The sequence below is a fragment of the Quercus lobata genome, chromosome 10 (assembly GCF_001633185.2).
Source record: "Quercus lobata isolate SW786 chromosome 10, ValleyOak3.0 Primary Assembly, whole genome shotgun sequence".
NCBI lineage: Eukaryota > Viridiplantae > Streptophyta > Magnoliopsida > Fagales > Fagaceae > Quercus > Quercus lobata.
This window is the reverse complement of record NC_044913.1, coordinates 45364816-45371462: the sequence shown is the minus strand read 5'-3', so window position 1 is coordinate 45371462 and position 6647 is coordinate 45364816. Positions and strand designations below refer to the sequence as shown.

Here is a 6647-nt window from a genome sequence, read left to right as displayed (position 1 = left end):
CATAAAAGACTCTTACATAGTGTAGATGTATGTGTGATGATATATTATCTATCTATTCTATACTATTAGTAAAAGAATTCTCTGTTTAGGTTTCATCATTTTGCGTACTAAAATATCTTCATACAAATTCTTAAACTCTCTAAAATACCCATATCTTTTAGTTAGATAATTTTAAATTTTAAAACAATGACTGTTTAAAAGGGTAATCTATTATTTTTTTAAAAATTTATAAGTTTTAGAATTTCAAACTGTTTAAACTGTTTGGGTTTTATCAAGCTCGCCAGGCAGCTCGCTAAGCTCGGCATTGACATCATCGAGGCCAGCTTCCCTGCCGCCTCCAACAATAATTTGAGGCCGTGAAGACCATTGCCAAGGAGGTTGGCAATGCTGTCGATGCCAATGGGTACATTCTGGTCATCTGTGGCCTCTCTCGGTGCAATGAGAAAGATATTCGGAGAGCCTGGGAAGCTGTTAAGTACGCTAAAAAACCCAGGATTCATACCTTCATTGCCACCAGTGCTATTCACATGGAATTCAAGTTGAGGAAGACTAAAGAACAGGTTATTGAGATTGCAATGAGTATGGTGAGTTTTGCAAGGAGCTTGGGCTGTGATGACGTCGAGTTTAGCCCCGAAGATGCTGGGAGGTTTGCTTTTCATCTTGCTTTTTCAGCTTTCTGAAATGGGTTTGTGAAAAAAATAGTGAGATTTTAAAACGCTAAGATTTGTGTTTATAACTAATTCTATAAGATATTGACTAATCGGTACTCTAGCTAAATGTGATAAAGTAGGGACTACAAGAAACTTGATTTGTTTCGACCCACATTTTTCAAGGGTTCACAAAACACCGTGGAAATAAATGCTAATTAATGTGCCAGGCCTGATTTAAAGCAACCTTATTTCATGGGTCACAAAATTTTTAGAAGAATCCTTGAAATAAACTACTCCATACAACCGATATTTTAAATAAAAGCGGGTAGTTTTTGCTCTCCCGCGTGAGATGGCTTCAAATATTACCTTTTTTCAACGCAACCCTAACCCAACCCTTAAAGTAGATATCTAAAATATTTTCATCCCTTGAGATAGATAGAGAGGTATATTCCTATTAAAAAAAAAAAAGGGATAGAGAGGTATAAACACACATTTTAGTTAATTTTAACTTCTCTTTTCACATTTTAAACAATATTACACATATTTCTACACACTTTTTCACTCACATGTATATCAAAAATACCCAAACAACATTACTCAAACTCTTCTACCAAACGGGCCCAAATATCAGAAAATTCACTCTCTCACAAACTTCCACTGCTTTTATACTTTGAATATCAGACTCTGAATCAGCTTCCACAACAAGCAGGGGCGAAGCTACATTGGTGATTGGGGGGGCCATGCCCCCCCCCCCCCCCCCCCCCCCAAAAAAGTTAAAAAAAAAAAAATTAGAGTAGGTAAAATTGCATGCTTGAACAATTTTTCTAAGAACTGGCTCCCATATGAAAAATTATTTGGCCCCCCCATATGTCCACGTTTAGTATTCCTTCCAAACTTGCTTTTCATCTTTTAATATTTTCCATCATTTATTATTAGTCTTTATTGTTGAAACTCCTTCGCATGTCAGACTATTGACTTGATTAGAAGTTTTACTTTTTCAATTCCCAAGCTTCAATATATTTTTCTGATCTGGTGTGAGCTGATATTGCTCTTTATTGTTATTATATTGCTCTATGTTGTAAGCTGAGATTGTTGTCTGCATCTGTTGCCACTTGCTAGTAAATGTTGCTCTTTGTTACTGAATATACATGTTGCTGTTTTTCCTGCTCTGTTTTTTTTTCTGCTCTATTGTTCTGTGGCCATTCTTTTGGCTTTGTATTCTTTTTTTTCTTTGCATAAAATTTATAATTTTGTCTCAAAAAAGTGTGCTGAGCTTATTTGAAACTAGGAAAAATGACTTTAAGATCTTGAGAAGTACTAGAATATTCTTCTCCTCTTTTTTTATTTTATTTTATTTATTTTTATTAAACCAATTGATAAGCTTTATTCAAAATACCAAAGTCATCTTGTATTTTTACATATAATTTCATATTGGCTTATAAGGATTTTGTTATTTTTAATTCTAAAAATTGTATATTTTCTTGTAGATGTAATTGTTATATTTATATTTAATTTCTTGAATGGTTTGAACTTATGGTTGTGAAAATGACTAAGAGAAACTTAGAAGGGAAAATGAACTTAAGATACTTAATTGGTCATTTAGTTTTTTAAGTGCTAATAAGAATTACATTGATTAAACCAATGCACAAAAACATATATGTAGCATTTTGAGTTTTTCTTGAATTGTAACTCACTACGAGATAGTTTAACCTCGGCCCCCCCAAACCAAATTTTCTAGCTCCGCCCCTGACAACAAGCTTTTCTCTCTCAATCACTCAGAGACTAATATCCGATTCTACTAGGTATATTTTCTACGGCTTTTCATTTCATTGCATTTCTATGGATTTACTCGGAGAAATTGTTTGCAATGAATAGGCTTTGTTTGAGTTTTTATTTATTTTAAAAGTTATATTTATTTCAATTGCTTTGAAATTCTAGCTCAATTCGTTAGCTTTGTGGTGGAATTTGAGCTCGCTTAAATTTCTTTGGACTCGTTCAGAATCTGTTTGGTTGTTGAGAAATCGTAGGAAAATAAATGAGTTTATATTGTATAGGTTTTGTTGAGATTTTTTTTTGTTGAAAATTTTTAGTTTTTTTCATTTTTATAATTTTATTGTTGGTGTTTTCAATTGGTAAATTTTCTAGCTCGAATCCCTAACCATTAACTTGTGCCGAAATTTGAGTTCTATTAAATTTCTTTGATTCATTCAAGAATCTGTTTGGTTGTCTAAAAATTGTAGGAAAAGAATGATGTATTGGAGAGGATTTTGGGATTGAATTGGCTTTGTGTGTGTATATATTCAATTGCTTAAATTTCTAGCTTAAATTGTTAATTTGTGCTGGATTTTGAACTCGGTTGTCTTGTACATTCTGGTTTGATTTGAGCTTAAATTATTGGTTGATTTTGCTATTTGGATTTTGGATGAAAAATAGTAAGTAAACTTGAATTTTTAGGTTCTATGTGGAAAGATTAAGTCCTGGAATTTGATCTAGATCTTGAATTTCTATAGCTAAGGATTTATTGCATTATTCAGATCTACTCACTTGATGATGATTTTGGGTTTTAATGATAGATAGTTCAGAATGGAAGTATTCAGGGCTTTAGATTGTGAATTTTGAATCTTTTAAGGATGATAAAAAAATCTTTCGGTACTGTTCTTTATATCCAATTTCTTCAGATTAGATTGATGTTATTTATACATCAGTGACTTGATGTGAGAATTCGTGGGCTTTGTATTGCCAATGTGCTATTAGTAATGTCTTTGATTGTGTTTGCAGTGCCTTTTTCATGTGGAGGTTCAAACCATTTATGCAAAAAGAACCTGCGGGGCTTAAAGGCCATTCACTTGATTGATCATAAAGGACTAAGAGGCATTGGGAGAGGAACAATAACTTACTGCTTGTGTTATAGTAGTAAGAATTCATATTGCACTAGGAATTAAAAAAATACAATAGATATCATGTCTATTGTAATATATAATGTGCAACTCAGGTTTTTCACTCTACCATATTGCACTGGTGATTTGCGCTAGCTGAATGAAGTCCTATTTAATTCATTTGAGTCAATCCATTGGTTTCCAGATGGGAGCATCCAAGCTTGTACAAACCGTCTTGCCTCAAGCACATGGAGGAGGTACTACTTAGTTGGAACCAAATCTATTTCTCATTAAGGATCAGCTGTAATATAGGTTTCCCCAATGGATACATTGATTTCTCATTAAGGAGACAATTCAAACCGGATAATACAGTTACGTAAGCTATTTCACTGCAAGTAGATTTATATGCATTCTGTTTCTCTTTATAAGTTATTGTGCATGTTTTCTTAAGTTATTTGATTGTACTTATGATATTAAATTATAATTTTGCAATAGAAATGAATAAGCTTTTTCATTAATCTGGGGAGTTCCTTTATCTATCATTTACTGTTAATTTTTCTAGGGAGAGTCTGAAGCTCATTCATCATCAGAAATTCTCTTTCACAAAAATATGGCTTTTAGCTACTCATTTGAGATCCGGCAGTTGAATTTCAAGGCTGCACTACAGATCCTACGCAATGCAATTGGAAAAACTCCTAAAGATAAGGTAATTTACTGGTTGAGTTTAAGTATGTACTATATCATATTTTTCTGGAATGGAAGATTGCACCACCAAAATTAGTTTTGAGGGAGTTCTAGAGTGTCTAGATTAGATTATGAGAATGTATTATCATAGTGATGAAATAACAATTCCTTCAAACCTTTTGGGCACAAGCAACAAAAACTATTGGAGGCATGTCGTGTCATAAATTTTGGAAAATTGTCCTTTTCCCTTTTTATCAACGTAAATCTAAAATTTACTCTGTATCGGTTGTCAATTATGATCTGCATCATGGTTGTTATTGTTTACTCTGTATGGGTGTATTAATCTAGTTAATATGTATACTTTGCATTTTATGGCCAGCCAAAGGTTATTCCATCTACAAAAAAGACCCCCCTTTGAATGTCACACCTTCTCTACTAGAGAATGAGTTCAAGAAGTTTAATACAATGTTTGAATTTTCTGCCTCTTGATGTCAATTGTATTACGAATCATGCTTCAGAATTTTCTGCGTCTTGGTTCAAGCTTGCCAAACAGTGTAAGATAAGTTTTGGTGGTGTTCCACTTGAATGGAACACATAATAGTCCTAATATCAGTTATGTTTTCAGTTGTGGTATTAGGCAAGATAGTGGTGTCCTTGGCCATTACCGAGGCAACTTATACGCCCATGTTGCACTCTCACATTTTTACCGAGACTGAAAAGTACCGTGACCAGGAATTTACCACTTGCAAGGTATTTAAAACTAATATTTTATCCATTTACCTCTGTAAATTTATACTCTTTTTTTTTCTTTTTCTTTTTTTTACTTTGCTATTAATTGCAGGAGGATCGGCCATTGTTTGTCCCATTTTGTGCAAATGATCCAGACATTTTGTTAGAGGCTGCAAAGAGAGTGGAACCTTTTTGTGACTATGTTGACATCAATTTGGGGTAATAATTTCTTTTTTGTCTTTTCACTATTAGTGCTGTTATATAAGGTTGTTGTGAATTATACATCTTTTGCTGCATTGAGATTTATCTTTGTTATGGTTGGCTAGTAGATTATAAACTAGTGCTGTTGAACTTTATTTGAGTATGGTTCAAGAAAACTATGGTCTATTTTAGTTATGGGATGGTGACAAATAAAGTATTTTAGTTATGTTCCAATTTGTCATTGTTATGAAAAACTGAGTAGGATTTTATTATTTGAAGTCATTTTGAACTGGTCTATTTTATGCTACACTTGAGTTCACCTTCAGTAATCATTGGTCAGTACTCGCATGTGCAACCATTTTTACGCTTCCATGTAGGGTTATTTCATTAGACTAGTAACTAATAACTAAGAATACTTTAAAACCTGTAGCACTTGGAAAGACTTGAAGTTGAAGGTGAGTGAAGGCTGTGTAAGAACTCTATAACGGGACTTGGAATGACAAAACACCTAGGATTTCATAAAGCATGACTGTCGTACCTCTTCTATTAGTATTTATTATGTTACACAGTGATTAACAATATTTCAATTCCTGTCTGCAGGCTCTCGCTTGATGAACGGTTCATGAACTTACTCTTCTGTCTCTCAAGATTCTGCTTTTTCGGGTGGTTGTTCCTAGGCCGGGTTTAAGCCTCGATAGCGAGTTTGATTAAACTAGTGGCCCTGTAAAGTTTGTTCTTACATATGAAATAATGGCTCAAGTATGTTTCTTCATTTTTCCTTCCTTAGTTCTTCCATCTGTTTTCCTTTTTAGTTGCACTGTTTTTGGATTTTGGAATATTTCTATTTTATTTTATAATACAATTATCACTTTCCCAAGTTATATTTAATGGATCATTTGATCACATGAATATTGATGCTACCAGGTACCATTACTGTATGAGTAATTTCTCTTGTTGGCTACTTAGTTATGTTATTGAGTTCCATTGTATGAGTCAGCTTATATCTTCTTAAATGACTATAATTTATTGCTGTTTTGTTCCTTGGTTAACTCATAATTGTGCTATTAGTTATACTCAATTATCATAAATATTTAGTTTCTTCAAAATATATATATATATATATATATATATTTTTTTTTTGTGCATGATTATGGTTTTTTTTTAAAATAAAATAAAATCTTATTTTGAGGGTTAAGAGACCCCTTAAATAACTTTATTTATCGAGGGTTGTAAATGTAAATTTTTTAAACCTTGGTAAAAGGTTATTTAAGGGTCTCTTGACCCTCAAAATAAGATAGAGCACTTGTTTTGAGGGCCATGAAGGCCTTCGAAATTCATTTTCGACGGTTTCGACGGTTACCAAGGGTCAATTGGACTCTTAAAATAATTTTTCTCAAGGTTTTTTAATACATTTTTCAAGGGTTTTGACCCTTGAAAAAAGTCAGATTTGTTGTAATGGGACTTGTTCTGCATTGTTGCAAAATTTGCAAATGGGTAACTTTTGTAC

At 32.9% G+C, this 6647-nt stretch overlaps 1 long non-coding RNA gene across 1 annotated transcript; it reads left to right on the top strand.

Annotated features, from left to right (window-relative positions):
- The first annotated feature begins 4182 nt into the window (after positions 1 to 4182).
- On the top strand, positions 4183 to 5155 carry LOC115962743. Its single transcript, XR_004085578.1, has 3 exons — positions 4183 to 4232; positions 4848 to 4960; positions 5052 to 5155. It is a non-coding gene; the product is annotated as an uncharacterized LOC115962743 (long non-coding RNA).
- Positions 5156 to 6647: the final 1492 nt, after the last annotated feature.